Source organism: Nasonia vitripennis (genome assembly GCF_009193385.2).
Source record: "Nasonia vitripennis strain AsymCx chromosome 1 unlocalized genomic scaffold, Nvit_psr_1.1 chr1_random0012, whole genome shotgun sequence".
Taxonomy (NCBI): domain Eukaryota; kingdom Metazoa; phylum Arthropoda; class Insecta; order Hymenoptera; family Pteromalidae; genus Nasonia; species Nasonia vitripennis.
The window spans coordinates 2320080-2343573 of record NW_022279600.1 but is presented as its reverse complement, the minus strand read 5'-3'; the positions used below and the strand labels follow the sequence as shown (position 1 = coordinate 2343573).

The window sequence follows — 23494 nt, the reverse complement described above, 5'->3', positions numbered from 1 at the left end:
AGGTTTAAAAAAATTAAAATGGCATATATTTATGTTTATTTGGTCGCTGAATCCAAATCCGAAATCAGTTTGGCCCCATCTCGTCAGGTTCAAGGTCAGTTCAAGGTCAAACTGAGAAGAAATGGTTAAAAGAAATAAAAATGCCATACATTTATGTTTTTTTGGTCGCTGAATCTGAATCTGGGGTCAGTTTTACCCGATCACGTCAGGTTCAAGGTTAGTTCGAGGTCAAATTGGGAAGTAACGGTTAAAAAAATTAAAATGCCATATATTTTTGCCATATATCTTTTTCCATTTTTGGAAAGTTTTGATATGATATTTTAATCGGTTTAAACGGTTTCTTCTCAGTTTGACCTTGAACTGACCTTGACCCTGACGCGATGGGGCCAAACTGATTCCGGATTTGGATTCAGCGACCAAAAAAATCTGAATATATAGCATTTTAGCAGAACAGTCAAAGGGAAAAAAGTTACTGAACGAAGAATTCTTCTGGTCTCTTGCACAACGCTTATGTTAGATCAAGAGATTATTAACCCATTAAAGCCCATGCTAAGGCTGGTTGGGATAGCGACAAACAAACTGTGCTATCCTTTGCATAAGTGAAAAATAAAATATACGTATTTTTTCTTATGTTATTTGTAATTGTTTATAACAAATTATTTAAACAAATTACAAAAAAATTCATAATTTTTAAAATCTGAATGCGGGAATCGATTCTGGAGGTAAAATCGAGACGAAAACCTATATAACACTTTTTTGTCAGAGTTCAATTTGTTATCTTTATGTAGAAATAAACTATTGACAAATAAGTGTTTTCATTCTCTTGCATGGTATGTGGAATCATATCAGTATTTTTTACTGATAAATTTTGAGATCTTATACTGTAATTGGATAAGTTTATTTCATTTCGCAAATCCTTCCGTGTTAGAGATCACGTTTGAGTGGCGGGCTAACGGTTGAAAACATTCATACATTGGATCTATTCTTTGAAATAATAATTTCGGAAAACTTTTAGATTTTAGATTTTAGAAATGTTCTATACCTGTTTGCAAAAGTCATAAAGTAGGACACGGCAATGAACAATAATTCATCCCACCGAACATATTTACAATAATTCATGTGAATATTGATGGATAAATACAATAATTAGCTTCATTCTATACGATTTTTTGAAACACTCTCAGGAGGCCGAATGTTTCTTCCTACATTACAATAACTAATTGGCCTCTGACAGAAAAGTGTTATATGGGTTTTCGTCTCAATTTTACCCCCAGAATCGATTTCCGCATTCAGATTTTGAAAATTATGAATTTTTTTGTAATTTGTTTAAATAATTTGTTAGAAACAATTGCAAATGACATAAGAAAAAATACGTATATTTTATTTTTCACTTATGCAAAGGATAGCACAGTTTGTTTATCGATATCTCAACCAGTCTTAGCATGGGCTTTAATGGGTTAAAATCTAAGTGGCCCGAGTTATCAGAAGCGATCATTAATGTAGCTCAAAAGGATTCGAAACAAGTTGCCGAAGTGCTGGATGCACACAAAATTCTACAAAATAATAGTAACGATCATTTATTTATTATTATTTAGAAGGTATATATATCGACTTAACGTTTACAAATAATTTTGTTTTAGAGCATAGATATGCTTTGGCATTTTTAATCATTTTGCCGCTAATCAAACATGCATTCAAAAGGCCACCTAATTGTACTTATCCTTTGTCGAAAAGCGATGTCAAAAGCTTTTACATACAACACATCGAGGTAGAAAATTTTTCATACAACGCGTATAACTTTTTAACTTAATTAGATTACTTATATTGATATGGTTTCAGAATCACGAAGATTTCGACGGTTCAGTAGAACGGCATCGTACTTTACATAGCGACAGTTTCTTGCAAAGGTTACCATACATAGTATTGTGTGGACCTTTAGATTCTTTACAATGCTGTCATGTTATTATAGGTGAAATACGCTACAATTTTGACGATTGTACTGACGCAGTAGATTTGCTTTTCAAACTTTTTTTTGTATTGAAAGTTGATTATCCTCCTATGTGCGCTCATGTTTGGGCCTTTTTTCAAAAGCATGTATATGGAATAGACAAAGAAAGAAGGACAGTTGCGTCACGACCAATCACTGAATTAGTTATTGAATTGGGGAAAGTTACAAAGAAGACATAAATTTATAGTTTTATATCATAGTTTCTTTATAATTTATATAAAATGGATCTTCATCAAGAAATTTTAAAATTTACTTGTCAATTATACTGAAGTTTGAGATTCTCGAGAACAGATGTCCAGTTTATTACAGAGTTAATGCAAACGTTTATTGAGAAAACGTATAATCCTTATTTATATAACGAACTGTGTAAAAATTTGTATAAAGCTGTTGACAAAGAAGTTTCGGAAGAAATACAAAAAACTTTCGAAAAATACAGAAAACCATTTGCAGACTTTAGCACTGAGGATAAAAGATTGAGAATATATAAAGCAATGGGCTTATATGTGGAACCAGATAATTGCCCTATTGCTACTAGCACGGTAATTTCGACTGGAAGCGAAAAAAAACTCCTTCTTCAAGACAAAAATATTTCGATGATTCACATACCATTGCAAAACTCTCTTCGGCAGCTATTACAGATTGACGGTTTATTTGATGCTGTAATTGAGTATATGAATTTTTAAATAAAGATGACTGCAATGACTAATTTTGTGCAAGGCCAATTGTGGGAAAAGCAGTTGTCAAATTTTGATAAAAATGGCATTGCACTCCCATTATTTGGATACTTCGACGACGTCGAGACTGGGAACTGTCTTGGGTCGCATGCCAAAATCAACGAAGTAGGAGCCGTCTACGTCACCATCCCTTGCTTGCCACCAAATTTTGCTTCGAAGCTCGATAGTATAATTATGTCTGACATCTTTTACTCCAACAATCGAAAGCAGTACGGTAACGAAGTAGTCTTTAAATGCTTTATCGAAGATCTGAAAGATTTGAGAGAAAATGGTATAGAGATAACAATAAATGGAAACAAAATTAAAATATTCTTTATAACAACTTTGATACTTGGTGATAATCTCGGGTTGAATGCTATACTTGGTTTCATATCGTCTTTTACTAAAATACTTTGGTGCCGCTTCTGTTATGCTAGTCCTGATCTCATGAAAACTTCGATAAATGAGATCGAAGAATTATTGCGCACCGTAGAGAAGTACAAAGAAGATGTCAAAAACTTATCTGTGATGGAATCTGGCATTAGAGAAGAATGTATATTTAATGCAATAAAAGATTTTGACTTTATTGAGAATTCTACCGTAGATGTTATGCATGATATTTACGAGGGAGTCTGCAATTACACTATGGCAGAAATCTTGTTAAAATATGTTGTAGATGATAAGTTACTAAGGATAGATAAACTATAAACTACGTTGTATGGATTTTGGTTTCGAAACTTCTAATGTACCACCGCCTATTAATTTGGATTATGTTAAAAAAAAATCGAAGATTAAAAATGTCTGCTTCAGAATCTTTATTTTTCGCGCGATATTTTGGTGTTCTCGTAGGAGATATTGTACGAGTTGACAACCGATACTGGAGTTTATATAAAAAGTTACGAGCATTACTTCATCTTGTCACATCTCCAGTTTTAAAATACTCTCATATTTTGAAATTAGAAACAGTTATAATTGAATTTAATGACTTATATATTCAACTTTTTGGAGATTTGAAACCAAAATTCCATATTTTGCTCCATTATACTAAAATCATATTAAAAAATGGACCAGTAAGTAAATTCTTATCAATGAGATTTGAATCTCATCATCGTATAATAAAATTAATACTTCAAAATTCTTGTTCAAATCGACAAATTTTAAAAACTGTAGGCACGAGATATTTATTAGGTTTAATGAACTTACAATTTGCGAAGTACGAAGATAATTATATTACTTATGGTTCAATTTTATCAGATGATTCTGTAAACTTTCTTTTTTCATCAACAAAACTGAAATATGCACTTATTGTCAGAGACATCAAGGTGAAGTCAGAGATAAAGACAGCGATAAAGACGGATACAAATATTAGAAGCGTAATAAAAATTAGAATTAGGTCTGAGTCCGACATTAGGATAAAGGTACAAGTAATTCGAATATGAAGTTACAGATAAAGATACTGATTGAGTTGCAGTTAATGATATAAATTAAACAAAATTTTAAATATAAAATTGAAAATATTTAAAAAATTTTATATAATAGTTGTAAGCTTGAATTTTCAAATAAATGTTATATATTATATTTAAAATTTTATCAACATTATAGCTTCATTTTTAAACTACATAGAAAATTTCGATTATCACTCAAACTTTGCACTTGTGGGGTTGGCGAGCGAAGTGAGCAGAGGGGACCCCCCCCCCCCCCCCTAGTATATTATAAAAAGTAAAAGAAATATAAAAAATGTTATTGAGTCAATCTGAGGCGCTTGTCTTAACCTCGAACAACATAAAGTTTCCGTGGTAACGACACTGCAACATTCTTTGGCGTGACGTGCAGTCCTCTTACACGTCGCACCGTAGCATGGTAACTATCGGTGTTTCCTCAGTATCCTTATGCTTAACACTCGATGGCAGATACGCTGGTCGTCTTGAACCGGAATAAACCACCATCATGTATGGCTGAAACACACAAGCAATTCAATTTTAAATACAGAAAAAATAAATGCAAGACGAGTATGCGATAAGAGTCCGCAGAGCCGTACTACGATGCATAGCATGTACTTTCCCAGGGACATTTGGGTTTAAAGAAACTAATTCTCATCCCATTGTACGATACGCTCTCACGCTTTGCCATGAGAATATCTCCAAAATAATCAGGATCAATCTCTCGTCGTCTGTTCGCTGCATAGCAGGCCACATTCCTACGCGAGTTCCGAGCTACGAATAAAACAAACGCGTTATAAAAATACTGTGATAAAAATCAAAATGAAGTGAATCATGGCAGATATACTTATATAACCATCATAAGGGCATATAACCGGGAAGTGGACTTCGCCGCGCTCCCCTAGAAGGTAGCGCCCGCCGCCTGTCTTCCGATTCCCGTAGTCAGTGTACCCCTGCACCCAAGTTTTTACGTAAAACTCAAGGTCCTGAAAAAAAAGAACGGAATGCACCAATTAATACACACATACACATATTTACTCAAGTAGACACGCATTTACACTTTCACTTAAACAAACATCTACATTCATGCAAAAACGCATACATTCATATACATTTGCATGTAAACAACACTTACTACTTCTTTAAGGGGACAGATAAATATATACCAAATTGTTGAAAAAATTATTCGAGAAATTTGTTGTCCGGTTTCTATATTATGAAAATAAGTCACTATTATTTCATCACGAAAAAATTCGCGCACTGCTCGAGAACATTTGAAAAGCTAGTAAACATATACTTTGTGATAAATATGTCTGCAGGGCGAATTGTTTTTTATCAAAAAGTATCGTTATACATCGATTTGATTCAAAATTTTGTTCTAACAACCTATCTGAAATTCATCGATTAATCAGAGCGTTGTACAAGGATTTGAAAATATATGAAGGCTTGATTAAACAAAATTATGACGTTTATTTGATTTTTTATCAGCCGAAAAAACGCGGTAAAATAACTTTATGCATATAAAAGAAATTGCGGCTGTTATAGCCGCACACTACATTCTTATGCTCTTCATGTTTCCCTTTCGACGCTACGTAAACAGCGGGGATCGTCATGTTCACGTATTTCAAGCCAGAAGCTGCAGATCTCTGTTTGACACCGCGCTATAGTTACGTAGATATGACATCCCCTCCAGGCTTCTCTTTCAGCACGTCGTGTACTCGCATACACAGCTGGCATGTAGATACGCGCAGACGCGTTTCAAGCGAGGTGCTTGAGCTCTTGGCTTGTCGCTTTTCCTGTCTTACGTGAGTTTCCTCTCTGCAAGCAGTCGCAAAGAAGTTTTGGTCGGTCGTGTTAACTGTTTTTTGCAGAATATAGATCGGATAGCTTTTCAAATCACAAGTGTTAAACGTTTTTTGGGCGCGTTTTTAGCTCGTTTTTGTTCAACTTCAGAACCAGTACCCCGTTCAGGAGATCCATGATTTAACCGGGTAATCGACGGCATTTGTACCTGTCTTCGTGGATTACTTTGTTTAAATTCTTTTTTAACGGCTCTTCTGAAATTCATTGATTATTTAGTTCGATTTTACTTTGATCCCGACAAAATAACAAGCGCGTTGCGCACAAGTTTTAGAATTCAAGGTGAACAAACGAAGGAGCATGCCGTTAATTTAATTTTTACAAATGTCAATATAACTTTGTAAACACACAAATTGGCGACAGCATCAGCTGCAGATAAACACTGTAAACTCATTCCCTCTACACTACTCTTTCGACTTTATAAGCCCAGTGGGCCTCGTCATGTCTACATGTTTCAAGCAAGAAGCTTTAGCTTTTGTCATTTGTGTTCACTGTGGTTTTCTTCTTGCAAACAGTTGCATAGTATATTATACATTCACGGCCTGATATGCCAATTTTCACAGATTCTTAATTAAAGTTCTAAATTCAGTTTTCAAATTTCAACTGGGTTTATCTCAAAACTCAAAAAGAAAATAAAAAAATCAGTGTCTCGCACAGAGATTTAAAGTTTACTATAGCGCTTTATTAGCAGAGGAATATGCCGTTTATTTTATGTCGTTGATGTAACTCACGGCTCGATGTTGTGTAACTTGCTTTTATTTCTGGCTGTGCTAAACCTTTCTTTACAGAATTTCGATGTTGTATTTCTTGAAATCACAAGTATTTAACGTATTCTTACTGTACTCAATGCAGCTCTCACACAGGAAATCTCTACGTTATAGTTCAACGCAAGCGCAAGTCCACCTGACAAGGCGTGTCGGAAAGTAAATTGTCATGATATGCCGTTTTATTCTGTTTAATTTTCAGCTTCATAATCATAATATTTATGAATAAATTATTTTGTATTAGGTAATATGCGTATACTTCAAAGATAAGTTTGACAAGTCTTCATTTTATTTATAGCTGTAAAACTACACATTGCAGTATGTTAAAGCATTAGTTTTTCGATGTATGCTCAAAATGCTTTGCAAGTAAGAAAATATTCTGCGTTGTTGATAGCGGCAAGAATTTTTTACGTAGATTAACAGACTAGCAGATCTCTTATTTTATAGATAAATGAAGAGCGAATGAATTACTATTCTACCCATGGATGTTCAAAAAAGAAAGCGTGACTTCCAACTGCAGATACAAAGGCGACTTGATGGTCGCACCTTTCAAAAAAATGGATCACACAATGATAAAGCGTAAGTAAATCTTGTGTGTAAGTTTTTTTACATTATTGCAAAATAAAATAACGAAAAACATGTTTAATGATGATATATAATTACACGATTAATTAATAATTTGTATACATTTTGAAATAGCTACTACCGATGTGCAACGATTAATTGCCATGCAACTGCTTATGCAAAGTCGGACAATGTTTTGCACATAGGAAGGAAACCGCATGCTCTCCACTGCGAGGATGACGGACAAGACCAAGTTGTCGAAATAAAACACTAGATGAAAACAGGAATGCAAGAAAAATGGTGGAGCTTTTTGGAGTTATACGAGAAAGCTTGTAAACGGTAACGTTACTAAATTAAAATTTGTTCTAGGTTTGACGAAGCAGCTACAAAAGTGTCATTGGATCCACTTAGACCATCACTGAAAGTATAGAGGTCTAAAGTATTTCCACCAACCCCAGATACTATAAGACAATTTGCACAACAATGGCAAGAGGGTAAATATGATAAACTGATGAAGTAGAAAACCCACACTCTGAAGACAACTGCTGTGTACGACGAAGACGAATGCGTTCATATTCTTTTTTATGACGAAGAATTTATTAAATCCAACTTAACAAGAATAAAACAATTATTCATTGATGCAACTTACTATGCAAGGTCCAACTTGGTCGAGTAAGTACCATAATGTTCAATATTGAGTAAAATATAAAATGTATATTTTTAAAACAAGTTAAATGATGAATTATTAATTTTTACAGGCAGTTAGTATGTTTCAAGTTGTGATGTCACGAAAAACAAAAGCAGCCTACTTGGCTGTATTCAAAAGGGTTTTAGAGGTCAGTGCTTTTAAAGATGTTCTCATGATAATGAGTGATTTTGACAAAGTACATAGTACATTTTGATTACATTTTTTTACGCTAATGATTATTATTTAAATCTAATTGTCTCCTATTTTTTTAGGCTATCTATGGAAAATTAAAAACTTTAAAGCTGGTGGACGAAATAAAAAGAAAAAAAAAATCTGGAAGATACCATAAAGAAAACCTTGGCTTTGGCTTTTTTGCCTTCTTATATGATTAGGGATGAATATTACAGACAGAAAGAGTCAATGGAAGATAACGTCGAAAAACTACTTGCACGATTTTTAGCTTATTTTGAACGTTATTGGCTGGGAATGATCACACCAGCTGGTTTTAGCGTCTATGTACTGACGAACAGAATTAATAATATTTCTGAGTCTTGGAACAGCGAGTTATTGTAAGTTACCTTTTTGGAAAAACTTAATTGGCAGCTAAAATGACTCGTAATATGTTTTAATTTAATATCAAATAACCTATTACGTATTATAAGATTACACTGTTATCACGGATGTTTTTATATATTACTGAACAACTTATGCTATTAACAGTGAGAGCCCGAACCCAAGTAGAACAAAGACGAAATTTCCAGTTTGGCAGCACATTCCCAAGGTATCAGACTCAATATAAAGATGCGCAGCTCAAAATAGGTTTGATACAATTTATGAACTATAATTAATATAAAATAATTTTAATTGCAAGCGTGTATATTTTATGTTAAATACTTTTACAGGATGGATCAAATTAATGGATCCTGATGCCAATTTTTCGCTCGAAAAAGGCTATAGCCGGGTTACTATGGTGAAATGGCCCCCTTGGAAAATGTATATATGTTATATACCATTCGATGGGGGATAAAAAAAACGCCCATAGCCAAATTTTTAGCTCTCTGCCTAGTGCGCATGCGCAGTAACGTCGATAAACGTGTTTTTTTGATTTTATTTTTTTCTGAAGTCCCTATAGGATAAAAATTTTTTAAAAAATTCACATTGGTGTATTTTTATGTCATGAATAACTGCAATTTTTTTGGGATTACATAACCTCAAATATCGGATCTAAAAAAATTATTAAAGTTTTCAATCGATATTTTGACCCCCTTGTTTTTGAGGTGCAACTTTTTAAGTAGACTTTTTTTGTGTACTTTTTCCCGTTCTTTACGATGGCACTAACGTTTTTTCCTTAAAAATGGTGGCACAACTCGATTTGAGCCAAAAACTGATTTTTTTGCCATTTTTTCACGTTTTTAGCTGGTTATGTTACAATTTAGTTACTAAAGTGACTCCTTTTGAGTAGTTTTGCATATCTTCCCATGAAAACATAATCAAATGAAATATTTTGTTCGCTCCAAGCCGTATTTTTTATATTATCTTACGTTTTCAATGATGGTCTTATCAGAATTGTGATATCACCTTATTATAAAACTGATGGCTAATGTTATGTTCTTTTTAAACGTTCTGTGATTGGTCGAAAGTATTGTCTCTGTCGCACTTTTTTGTTTATTGTTTATTTTTATTTATAATAAAAGGTTATGCTTGGCCGCGCGGTTGACGCGGCGGCTGCAATGCAGACGATCTGCGTAGTGAATGGTCAATCATAAAATTAAGAATTATCAGGAGCATAAACAAATAAAGTATTTTGATTTCTTAATTAATTAAACGATGCGCAAACCAATGGCAACATTGTTTTTTTCAAAACTAATTTTTTTTTTCTTACAATTGTCTATATAAGGGAGAAAGTACAATACGTCCCGTCCCGTCCCGTACCGACCCCGGGACATACCGTCTGAAATAAGTCACTTTTATATTATTGGCTAATTCTGTTCGATAACCCAATCGACGGTACAGAATTAGCCAATCCCGTAAAAACAGCTTATTTCAGACGGTATGTCCCGAGGTCGGTACGGGACGACGGACTCAATTGTACTTTCTCCATAATATACTAATACAAGTGAATGGTGAAAACGCTGTTAGTATAAGTTTATAACTTTTAAAGTAAATTAAAATCTAGCAAATAAAAATTGTTTCGATTTTTCTTTTTACTATTTCGGCTTTTGACTGATAATTGATAGCAATACTAGAAAAAATAATAAAGTAGTTAAGTATTTATTTTCAAATACATTGGAGTTAGTTGGAACCGAAGGCTGACGCGGCTACTTTAAATCTTTCTGCTGTTTACTTCAAAACTAACAATCTTGTATATTTAAAGTGAGTACTATATATTTTACATATCTTTTAAAAAAATGAAGATTTAACAAAGTTTTTCAAAAGTTTTGACATCACAGATTATATGCTTTGATATTAGGGTTATATGTATTTCTAATACATATTACACAATAAATTAATATTTTGTTAAATAACTTCTTTAAAATCAAAACCTATTATTAATATCTAAAATGTTATTTTTATGCCGACACTTTGAGTTTTGAAAAAAATACTGTAACCAACCTACTGATAAATAAAAAATCTCCCATGTATTTATAATAAATACACTTGTATTTTACCGGTATATGCAGAGTAAGACTTATTAATGGGTAGAAAAATAAAATTTTTATTATAAATTCTGTAGTATTAAGAGTAATTGTATCAAAAATAATGACAGATAATATAGTAATATAATAATATGATATAATAATATAATAATATGATATAATAATATAATAATATAATATAATAATATAATAATGTAATAATAATAACAGATAATTATTAGACCTTTTTATACGCTAAATAAGAAAAACATGTTGTGTACGTTATTAAATTCTTGCATAAAATCAAAAGTTTAAACCAACATTAAATTATAAACTGTTTTAGTACTCGCATAAAGATCCGATCTTATCCTAAAACAAAAATAGCAATCAGATTTTAAATCAATAAGCTAACAAAAAAGTAATTAATAAAAATGAATTTTCAATCCTATAGATATAGATATACGTACAATGCATGTAAGGGGAACGAGTCTTTATCTATTTAACTTAACCAATTTAGGCTAATCACATAAAGTAAAATGAGAAATTAGTTAAACATAAAGTTGTTGAAACTATTAACTAAATAAAATTAAGAAGGAAAAACATTTGAATAAAATATGACAATAAACTTTTGCTAGAAACGGATTTGACGATTGATGAGTTGCATGTTTTGATGTAATGCGGTATATTAATTATACAAGTATGATTAAATTGATAAAATATAGAAAGTCTTGAACAATAATTAATTTGTTTATGTATAAAATACTGTCAAATTAATAAAAAATGCACATAAATATCTGCATATGACTATATATGATGTGATTTTTACTATAGTTAATTATTATAAGATGAGAAAAAATATTTGGTTTTACATAAAAACAATACATGAGAAATAATAAAAATGAAAAATAGAACTAATAGGATGCGAACTTATTAATTGTCAATTAACTTTTAAGTTAAAAAAATGTAAAATGAATAAAGTAAACACAAGCTAACCTATGCTTTAAACACATACGTATATGAAACATCATTAAAAACAACATTATTTATTTATTTTAAAATACACTATTATTCATGTCTAGATACAAGAACATATTTTTACAAAAAAACAAATTGAATATAATAATTTCATAGGTTTGTTGATTTTATAAAATCACTAGGTGCAAGCACTTCAATACAGTTTTTATGACAAAAAAAATTATTTGCTTAAAAAACTTATAAATGAAATACAACTTATTTCACTTTTACTAGACAATATTATTTTTTTACTTTTCATGTAAAGCTACTGAGAAAACTGGATTATACAAGAACTTAGATTATAATATTTTTGTAATATTTATTATTCATTCTAGTTTTTAATTTAAAAAAAGGCAAACAATTTTTTTAGATTTTTAAAAACTAACTAACAGCATTTTTAAATGTATTGTAAAATATTTATATTTTATTATTTCAGAAGTGATCTTCTTGTCTAATGGTTAAATAAATATGGCATCTAATAGTAATGAAGAGTCAGATAACATCAGGAAACGCGATGATCGAAGATGTGCCATGTGTAATATTTATATTAGAAAATCAATTGGTCGAGAAAAGGAAATCGAATCTGAAGTTGAAATCGAATATGCTAAACAATTATCAAATAAAGATATTTACATCCATGATGTAATTTGTGATTCATGTAGAAAGCGATTAGCCAAATACATATCAAGCTCTAAACCTAAAAAGGTTAATGTTCCAGCAACTGCTTCGTCTCAAGATTCAAATGTTTCTGAATCATTTTCTCAGCTAACTGTCACTTCATCATCTCAGGAAAGTACACAATCATCTGTATACACAATAAAGGAACAAAAAGTACGAGTAACCACGGAATTACTTATTCAAAGGACCATTGCGGCACATAAATATTGCTTTGTTTGTGGGTACCAAAAACAGACTAATAATATATTAGTTCCTTTAGAGGCCCGAATTCAAGTTTATAGTAAAATGAATGTTTTTATTCCACATGGCAATAGATGCTGTTGCACACATTTAATTAAAAAAAGATTTTATGAAGATGAACTAAATAAAATTAATATTTTTTCCACTACAAGTACGGTATATATTGATGAATTACTACAATTTTGGAGTCAATTATCAATGAAAGCAGACGAAACTTTATTAGATACAGTAGCTGAATTTTCCATGCCTGAAAAAAAATTGAAAGTTTTTACGGGATTAACGTGGGAAAATATTAATTATCTTAAAGATCAACTCACTTCTCTGAAGAATTCCTGTGTAAGGACAGCGACACAAGCCATTGTCGTATTTTTATTCAAAATGCGCTCTGGGAATTCTAACTCGCTCATCTCTACAATATTTGACATTGAAAGCGAACAACAAGTATCTCGTTTTTGTCAATCAGTATTATTATCTTTCGAAAAAGATTTACTACCAAAACACTTTGGATTAGAAAATGTAGACAGAAATGAATTGATTGAAAATCAAACTTCTAATATGGCAAAGAAATTACATCCTGGTAAACAACTTATTTTGATTGCTGATGGTACTTATATAAGGCATGAAAAAAACTCTAATAACGAGTACCAAAGAAAATCTTATTCAGGCCAAAAAAAAGTTCCTCTGACTAAACCATTTACTATATGTACTACTAATGGTTATGTTGTTGACCAGTTAGGTCCATATCTTGCAAATAAAAATGATGCTACAATACTGATTGAAATATTGGAAGAGAAGCAGAATATTTTACAGAAACTTCTTCGCCAAGGGGACATTTTTATACTGGATAGAGGTTTCAGGGACATTAAACAAAAATTAGAAAATATGGGTTATATTGTTTTGATGCCTGCACTCAAAGGTTCAAAATCTCAACTTTCTACGCAAGAATCAAATGAAACAAGATTCACGACAAAACTGCGATGGGTTGTTGAAGCAGTGCACGGAGTTCAAAAGAAAAAATATAGGTTATTAGATCACAAACTTGATAATAAAATGGTGAAAAATACTGGATCTTATTGTAAAATTTCTTGCTACTTAAATAACTTGTTTGGCAAACGCCTAGATTCTGATGAAGACATGCAAGATGAAATATTTAGTGCTATGCAATCTAGAAAAAATGTTGAAAATACATTAGCAGTTTTAGTAGCAGACAAAAGATGGAGTCGTCGGAAACTACCATTTAAAATAATAACTTCGGATGATTTACCAGACTTTCCTGAATTAACAATAAAAGATTTGAAAATTCTGTTTACAGGAACATATCAGCTTAAACAGACAATATCTTACTTAGCGGAAATGCTTGACGCAGATAATAATTTGAAGATTGGATATTCAAAAGAGACTAACAATATTCTCAAACTTGAAGTTCAATCCAGGCATATTAACAGAAAACAATACAAATGTTTCGTTGAGTATAAACCAAATGGTATTGGTTATTCTAGCATCTTAAGACACTGTTGTGATTGTGCTAACGGTAACCGTACTATAGGATGTTGTGCGCATATTGCTGCCATAATCTATTATCTTTCACATGGAAGATATTTATCAAAAATCATACGACCAGCTGAAATTCTGTCTAAAATGTTTCTTAATGATCAAATTGAAGTGTGTATTGATGAAGATAGTGACAATGATGAGTGAATCATTTTTTCTATTGTGAACATTCGTTATTTTTAAAAAGCTACTTGTATACGTTCCATAATTTATTTTAAATAGCCTATGAAGATAATAAATTATACTTTGTACGAATTGAACATACTTAACTTCAATTCCTTTTTACCTGATAATTATTACTGTCAATAGATTTTGAATAATCAATTAAGTAGAGGCAGATAAGCCAAATATGGCCTTTTTAAGACCACAAGACGCCAAAAGTACCCTCAAACGATCGATTTCAAGGCTATGTTTAGCTAAAAACAGGCTTTTTTGCGTGAAAACCCTTGCATTATGACATTTTTAGGTTAGTTTTGGGTTACATGGTACCAAAAATGGCCTTTTTCGGCGTTAAATCACTCAAATGAGGGCATTTTTAGGTTAAAGAGAAAAGCAGACACTGACAGCGGCGATATTCTTTTTATATATAGAGAGAAACCCTTTATTACCTCAAATTCTGATAAGACCATCATTGAAAACGTAAGATAATATAAAAAATACGGCTTGGAGCGAACAAAATATTTCATTTGATTATGTTTTCATGGGAAGATATGCAAAACTACTCAAAAGGAGTCACTTTAGTAACTAAATTGTAACATAACCAGCTAAAAACGTGAAAAAATGGCAAAAAAATCAGTTTTTGGCTCAAATCGAGTTGTGCCACCATTTTTAAGGAAAAAAACGTTAGTGCCATCGTAAAGAACGGGAAAAAGTACACAAAAAAAGTCTACTTAAAAAGTTGCACCTCAAAAACAAGGGGGTCAAAATATCGATTGAAAACTTTAATAATTTTTTTAGATCCGATATTTGAGGTTATGTAATCCCAAAAAAATTGCAGTTATTCATGACATAAAAATACACCAATGTGAATTTTTTAAAAAATTTTTATCCTATAGGGACTTCAGAAAAAAATAAAATCAAAAAAACACGTTTATCGACGTTACTGCGCATGCGCACTAGGCAGAGAGCTAAAAATTTGGCTATGGGAGTTTTTTTTTATCCCCCATCGAATGGTATATAACATATATACATTTTCCAAGGGGGCCATTTCACCATAGTAACCCGGCTATAGCCTTTATAGAATGCGCTGCAAAGCTCAAGAGGAATCTGAATGAGAAACTGAAAAATCTCTGAGATGGTTATATAAAGCTACACACAGAAATGACTGAGAAACCAACAATTGTTCCAATGTCGAAAGACATCGAGTTTGATTTGTCCTTGGTCATGGATCCTGCTTCTCGAAGAGTATATGAGCAAATAAAGAGGAAAAGACATCACCAACATGAAAATATTCCTCATTTTTATCGTAAGTGGAGATGTTTATTAATTCTATCGTGATATTTATTACTTGAGCAATTATTTTATAATTTTATTAATTTATATGATTTTCCTGCAGGACAACGTGGTGGTAACCAACAAATAAATAATCTGTAAGATCAGGCACGTGCTATTTTAGCACAGTTTGATGAAAATTGCGATGAGGTAGAGCAGCAGCTTACACTTACAAACCAACAAGAAAACGCTGACAATGATAGTCATACTTTCTCTTCTTGTGCGAATGAGGAGCGACCAATAGTTGATGTATCATTAAATTACACTAATAATGCTCGTAAGATATATAATTATTTAAATAATGGGTTATTGTAATTTGATAACGGTTTACAATCGTAAAGAAATTATTTTTAAATTAATGGCAACGAATAGATAAGTCTGAACTGCGAATAACTGATCTTGAAGATAAATAAAAATTAAATGTGTATGTTTTATTTTATTTTACAATTAATAATGAATTAAATTTTGCAGATGCTGATGACGACATAGTTGTGCCACCAAAGCGATGAAGAACAAGTAATTGAAATGATAATGATTTCTGGATTTTTCAATTTAAGCATATTGTAATGTAATTTCAACATTATGTTTAGATGTATTAGAACCTCAACTAACATGCGGTGCAAAAGGAGTTGATATCTCACAACCGAAGCAGAATTCGTCCCCAGAATTATGAAAGGAAGGTAAAAATAATCAATATTTTCTATTTTTAAACTTGTAACCTTGATTTGACGCGCAAGCCGTGTAAAACTAAAATAATTTACGTTTGTGCAGACTTCATTGATATTGTCTCTATATATTTAACTTGAAACAATGATTTATATATATATATATATTTCAATCTCCACAATCATCTGGTGCAAGAGACGTTTCATCAGAGCGGAATTCAAACCTTATTCCTTTACAAAAATCGACTGCACAAGGTAAATATTATAATTATTTGTTTTGTCTCAGTTTGTAATTGGATACGTTAACTGTATAAAAATGTAAAAGTTTGACGTGTATTTGAATATTATTCTACAGCATATAAAATAATTTATAAAATAGTTCATGTATAGCTAATATATTATTAAAAAATCGCATCGTTCTAAATAAATTTAAGTTGTATCCTTTGATAAAATGATACTTTTCAGCAGAAAAAATTTTATTTTTGCAGAGCAAATTGTACAAAATGGTACATTACCTATTGGAAAAGAGCACTGCGATTTTGTGTCTCCTAAACCTTTGGAACTCGTACATTCAGAAAACCAGGGAGGTCATAATAGTTGGTTACGTGATAATGGTAAAGACTTTGGTAATAAATACTTTTTGCAATTTGCTTAACTTGTCCTATTTTAATTTTTTTTGTGGTTAATACAAATATCGGAAGACAGCTTCCAATCTATAATCGATGAGATTATAAGTAATTTGCGATATTTATAAATTACTGTTTTCATTTACTATGTATTGTAACGGGCGGAGATAGCACCCGTAAGAGCTAGTCAGCGCGAGTGCAGGGTAGTGCGTCGTTGGCTCAGTGGTTAAAGCACGCGCCTTGAGATTTCGGGGGCGTCGGGTCGAATCCTCCTCGTCGCTTTACTTTTGTGCGAATTAGTTCCCAGAAACCCCGTTACATGGCGCCCAACTCAAAAACCCACAAGGTTCGAGAGTCGGTAAGCCCAGGGAAGATTCCTGTAGTCGGAGTCAGGCGAGCCGCGAGTCTTGGGTTGAAACGTCACCAGTCAGGCGTTCAGCTGTCGAGGACTCTCTGGCAAGGCTGGATGGCTGGGGAATCGGTATGAAGAAGGTGAAGTTAGCCCGGCCAATTCACTTCTTGAGGGGGGCTGTAATGGGCGGGAATAGCGCCCGTAAGAGCTAGTCGGCGCGAGTGCAGGATAGAGCGTCGTTGGCTCAGTGGTTAGAGTACGCGCCTTGAGATCTCGGGAACATGGGGTCGAATCCTCCTCGTCGCTTTACTTAACGGAAACCCCGTTACAGTATATCAACACTTATATTTGGAATTTATTTTTAGGAACTAAAAGTAACTCAGTTTTGCCGTCTGAAGCGCATGTGAAAGGTAAATAGATATAAATAATAGACATTGATTTATATTTAATAGTGCATAATAAAACAATTGATTTATTATTTACAGCACAAAATGGATCTGGATCACCAAATAAGAACAAACCTACTAACACCAATATTAAATGCACTACCGCACTTGATGCTCCTCCTGGTAAGAAAGGTTATTTTTACATTACTGTTTTTTATAAGTGTTGAATTTTATAATTATAGAACTATTAAAAAAATGTACATCTACTTTGATTTGAAAAAGAAGGTATTTTTAAATAAAACATTTATGAAAAATATGTTTCTTTCCGATACAGATATAATTTTACCCGAAACGCAACCTGACTTACAATTGCATCAAAATGCGTTTATTCACAAACATATAATTGGAGATTCGGATACCGACATGTTCGCAAGCGATAATGAAGGTAATCTTATAATTATTTGTCTATTTTTCGGAAACTAAAAAGCAAGCGTATCAATCATACATTAAGAATGAAAATCGGCTAGAGACAAGAAAATTAATTATACTATTGCGTATTCGGTTTGTTGCTCTTGTTATTTTTTTCTTATTAGTAGAAAAACCTCGTAGGATAAAATTTTACATACATGGTCATTTTATTGATTATTATATTAATTCTTCATTCCAATGTTACAATATACTTTCTCAAAATACTGCGACATATTGTAGAGCGCGTGATGAATAAGAATTAATGTTAATGGTCATTTTATGGATTATTATATTTATTCTTCATTCTAATGTTACAATATACTTTCTAAAAATACTGCAACATATTGTATAGCGCATGATGATTAAGAAATAATGTAAATTGTGATTATGTCTACTTGACGTCAACACTTTCATATGTGACAAGTCTATTGATTCGATGAAAAAAAAAACAATTGATATATAACTTTTTATGAATATTTTTGAACCAATTGGCATCGACGACCATTTAACTGCAGTAACTTCTTCTAAAAAATGTAACACCTCTACAAAGAAGTCTCAAAAGAAGAATCGCCAAAGTTGTAAACAAAGATTGAGGCACAAGAAAAAACTTGATGACAGTTTCAGGAAAAACGATGACTCCAAGCCCAGGAGAAACAATGACTCCAAGCCCAGGAGAAACAATGACTCCAAGCCCAGGAGAAACGATAACTCCAAACCCAGGATTAACGATAACTCCAAGCCCAAGAAGATTTAGTAAAAGATTTGTCAAAATATATGAAATTTAAACAAAATATTGAGTAATTATACTATTTTAATTTTTAATACAATACATACATGTATTTTACATGATACACGAAGGAAGAAAAGATATAACATTTTTATTAATATGATTATTAACTTTACATTATCTCAAAGTAATTATTGTTATAAACGATTATATATTTCATACGTAAAGTTCAAAAATTTATTTAAAAGAATATTTTGACAAAAACTGTTACATAATATGCTGTTATGTCATTACTAGTGCGAACTATGACTTAAATATTCTTCTTTAATCATGCAAAATCAAATCACTTTCGTAAATTACAAAATATTCAGTCAACTATGTAAGCATTTTAATATATTATCATGAAAACGTTAAAAATTGTATCAACAAGTTAGGTCTGATAAACCTATAAATAATAATATTATTTATAGGTTTATCAGTGATACATGTATATTATGTATACACGCGAATTAAAAATCGGTCGCACATCCAAATCCTACGAATCATAAAAAAAAGCAAAAAAGCAAGGTTATGTTATGTAGCCGCAACTCTTGCAGACGACTTCTAGCAGATCTGGCTAGAAATATTCCAGAATTCATGTCATTTTAGATGGAATTTCTACCAATATGTTGAGACTGGAATCTACCCAGTTCATACAAATCTTGCCTATTTCTGGAAATATTATCATGAACATCTCTACCAGGAAAATTTTTCGAAATTTTCAAAATTTTCAATATACTATTGTTTTACTTTGAAAAGTCCTCGAATTTCTCATTCCTTTCATATGCATGATAAGTGGCCTATTCGTGCACTTACCATAAAAAGTACGGTGTGCAACAAACGGGGAGTTGCTTTTTGAGACTCGGGTGATGTTTTCACCCTCGCTAGAAAAAGCCAATTTTCCCCCCTAGTTGCACAATATACTATTTAAGCATTAACATATATTGAAATTATTATAAACTTATCAGCATCTTTTTAAACAAAAATTATGTTTTATTAAAGAAAGAAAATTATAAATTACTCGTTCTGAAGGGAATAACAATCAGCATACACATATTTTTAAGTGAACATATTGTATCACCAAGTGGCTCCAAAATTATTACTTTCTTCGAAGAATGCGGAATTCTTCTTTGCAAGTAAGAGCTTGTAAGAAAATTTTAAGAATATATTTCAAAAATACTTATTACGCTGAAACGATCAAGGGGAAAGAAGTACACTTATATTTCTACAAAAAATATGACTTTTCGGTTTTAAAATATTTATTTATTTATTTATCAAACCACTTACAATGCCTTTAGAAGGCATCCTATAGAGGTAAATAAAATTACCTGTACATAGGAAATGGTATAAAGAAAAGCTTAAAAACTAACCTAAAACTAAACAAGAAAGAAAAGTAGAAAAACAAAACAAGTATGTACTTTGCATACTCGTTGTGCTCCCCATCTTTCCAGCCCTTTCATACTGTTGTTGTAAAAATTGTTACTCATGATTGTGTTTATTTGTCTTTTCTAGCTACTAATATTCATTGCAAAAAAATACACGCAATTGAATAAAGTTTTGAATTTGAATATCCAAATAACGATGATAAAACTTTTCAATGTTTAACAAAATACTTATTAATAATACATTTCTATATAGTTTATACTATAACTTTCAAAAGTACTTATTTACATAAAATGTCTATTTGAGATCTCTTACATTGCGTTGGTTAATTGTAAAATACTAGTACTTAAAATTTAAGAGTTTTACCATAATATATTGCATTCATTTTCTTTGATATATTCTTTGAGTTTTGTTTTAACTTTTAGCTTACTACCACATAATTCTTTCAGATCACTTGTTAAGTTGTTAAAAATTTTAATTGCTACATAGTAACTATTCTTTGTAGCTATTGTCTTAGATATTTTAGGTATTTGAATATCTTTGTTTCTTGTTTTGCTCGTCAAGTTAATATATTTTTGTCTTAGATTTTTATGATGGTACAAGATTGATTGATAATGGAATAATTGTTTTACGTTTAGCGGGTATTTTTCTTTTACAAATTTGCTTTTACAAATAATTTTCATGATTTTATTTTGTACTCCTTGAATTAGTTTGATGCAAGTACCATAAGCTCCACCCCATGCAATTATTCCATAATTAATTATGCTATGAAAGAAAGCGTAGTAGTAAACAGTAAGTAGTGTTTTAGTGTCCATGATGTTCTTAATTTTAGCAAAAATAAAGATCAAATATTTGTTTTTTTTTTATAATATAATCAACGTGTTTATCCCATTTCATATTAAAATCGAAGATTAATCCTAAATATTCATGGAATTCAACTCTTTTTAATGATTTGCTATCTAGCCTTATATCAACTGTTAATGGCACACTATCACAGTAATTTCCAAATGTCATGACAACCGTTTTCTCTACATTTAAAGACAATTTATTTACTGCTAGCCATTTCGCTACGGTTTTTAAATATTCATTCATCCTTTCCTCTGCCTTAGCCCACGTATCGTCACTCGAGATGACGATGGTGTCATCAGCGTAGGACAGGATAGAATCATTTGGCATATCTGTCAGTAGATCATTCACGTATATTATAAATAGTAACGGTCCTAGTATAGTTCCTTGAGGAACTCCAGTTGTTACGGTTTTATCTTCACTCATACAATTAGGAATTTTTACTCTTTGTTTCCTACTGTCGAGATAGCTGATAAACAAATCTAAAGCAGTCCCTCTTACACCATATCGTTCTAATTTTTTAAGCAGAATTTTGTGGTTTACCGTATCAAAAGCCTTGGATAGGTCTTAAAAAGCAGTTATCAGAGGTTTGCTTTTATCCAAATTGTTGTAAATTAAGTTTGTTATATAATTTAGACAATCTGTGGTGCCTTTATTACTAACAAAACCAAATTGTTTGTCTGATATTATATTATGTATTTCCATAAAATTGTAGAGCCTAATAAAAATTATTCTTTCAAGGATTTTCGCAATGTTTAAAATGAGGGATATAGGCCGGTAGTTAGACATCAGAGTCTTAACCCCAGCTTTATAAATAGGTATAAATTCAGCCCTCTTGAGGGCTGAAGGCCATACTGATTTCTCAATGCATAAGTTATAGATGTATTCCAATGACGAAAGAATGTAATCTGCTATAGTTTGAAGGGTAGCTACACTTATATCATCCACTCCACCTGCTTTTTTTTCATGGAGCATATTACTTCATGTATCTCTATCGCATTCGTAGGTCTGATGAACATTGATTGATTATTACTGTTTGGAAGTTTTACCTCATTTTCGTCCGGTGCGACAATATGATTACTTAATGTTACTCCTATTGTACAGAAATACTCATTCAAAGTGTTTGCTATTTCCGCCTTATTTTCAAGATTTACGTTATTGTCGTATATATATTCAATTTGTTCCTTTTTTGTACAGTTGATTTACCTAATTTAGCCTTAATTGTTTTCCACAGTTTCTTTGGATTATCACTGTTTCGCTCTATGGTTTCGCGATCGTATTTTATCTTAGCATCTTTGATGACTTTATTTAATATTTTTGAATAATTAATATAGTCCTGTTTCAAAATTTGACACGTTGGTTTGCTCTCCATTGAATTATACAAGTTTTCTTTTCTTTTGCAAGAGATTAATATCGCACTTGTTATCCAGTTTTTGCGTGGTACAGAATCTTTCTTTTTGTTTTTGTTTGCTTTGTAATAGTAGCTTTATTAACACAGTGTTGTATTATTTCGATTAAAGATTCTATAGCACAATTTGGGTTATCTATGCTCAAGATAGAGTTCCAACCAATTATACTAGCCTCTCTCCTTAGTTTTTTGTTACATATACGTTTCGAAACTGTATGGTCATTTATCTGAGCAGTTTCTTGTTTAATATTTATCATCAGAGGGTAGTGATCATTGAAAGGATTTGTTAACTTGTATGAATCTATTAAAATATTATTTGACTTAACAAAGAAGTTATCTATGCATGTACCCCCATCAATCTTGGTGGAGGGTCTAGTTATCGTTGTGAGACAAGGACTATATTTGAATTCCAAACAATTATTTATATATGTAGGTGCCCCACGTTAGGTGGCAGCACCTCCCGACTGCAGAGAGAGAGAGAGAGAGAGAGAGAGAGAGAGAGAGAGAGAGAGCGGCCATGCTGCGAGCGAGCGCCGACGCCGAGAGTGTTCCGCAGACCACGGCACGAGTCGGTCGAGTTGGAGAGAGAGAGTGAATAAAGTGATTGTTTAAGAGAAGAGTGTCCAGTCTCTAGCCCAGCCTAGACTTCCTCTTCCTACATTAGTGACACCGACGCAGGCTTCTCGACGACGAGTCAACGAGCGCCGACGAGAAGAAGAAACGGACATCTCGGCAAGTCTCTCCAGCCGAGGAGTCTTTGTCTCGCACGTCGCGGACAAAGACATTTTGCGATTGCGTCATTCTTCACGCACATCGCACACTCCCGTGTGCACGCTGGCACGCCGGTGCACACACGGAGTACTATCGACAACCAAGTCGATCTCCTCGACACACGTTTTTTTTTTCGTGTCGAGGGCGGCAGCAACAAGTCCTAGCGACGCGCCGCCA

At 32.2% G+C, this 23494-nt stretch overlaps 1 protein-coding gene and 2 long non-coding RNA genes across 15 annotated transcripts in view; 1 reads left to right on the top strand and 2 right to left on the bottom strand.

Annotated features, from left to right (window-relative positions):
- LOC100114127 (double-stranded RNA-specific editase Adar) overlaps positions 1-23494 on the bottom strand; it is a 266817-nt gene that overhangs the window by 87018 nt on the left and 156305 nt on the right. The window lies entirely within an intron of this gene.
- On the bottom strand, positions 4474-5283 carry LOC107981610. Its single transcript, XR_004226436.1, has 3 exons — positions 5008-5283; positions 4760-4934; positions 4474-4676 (listed from the first exon to the last, which is right to left on the bottom strand). It is a non-coding gene; the product is annotated as an uncharacterized LOC107981610 (long non-coding RNA).
- LOC116415881 lies at positions 15371-16326 on the top strand. The gene is made up of 4 exons (XR_004226435.1): positions 15371-15620; positions 15711-15923; positions 16118-16162; positions 16237-16326. It is a non-coding gene; the product is annotated as an uncharacterized LOC116415881 (long non-coding RNA).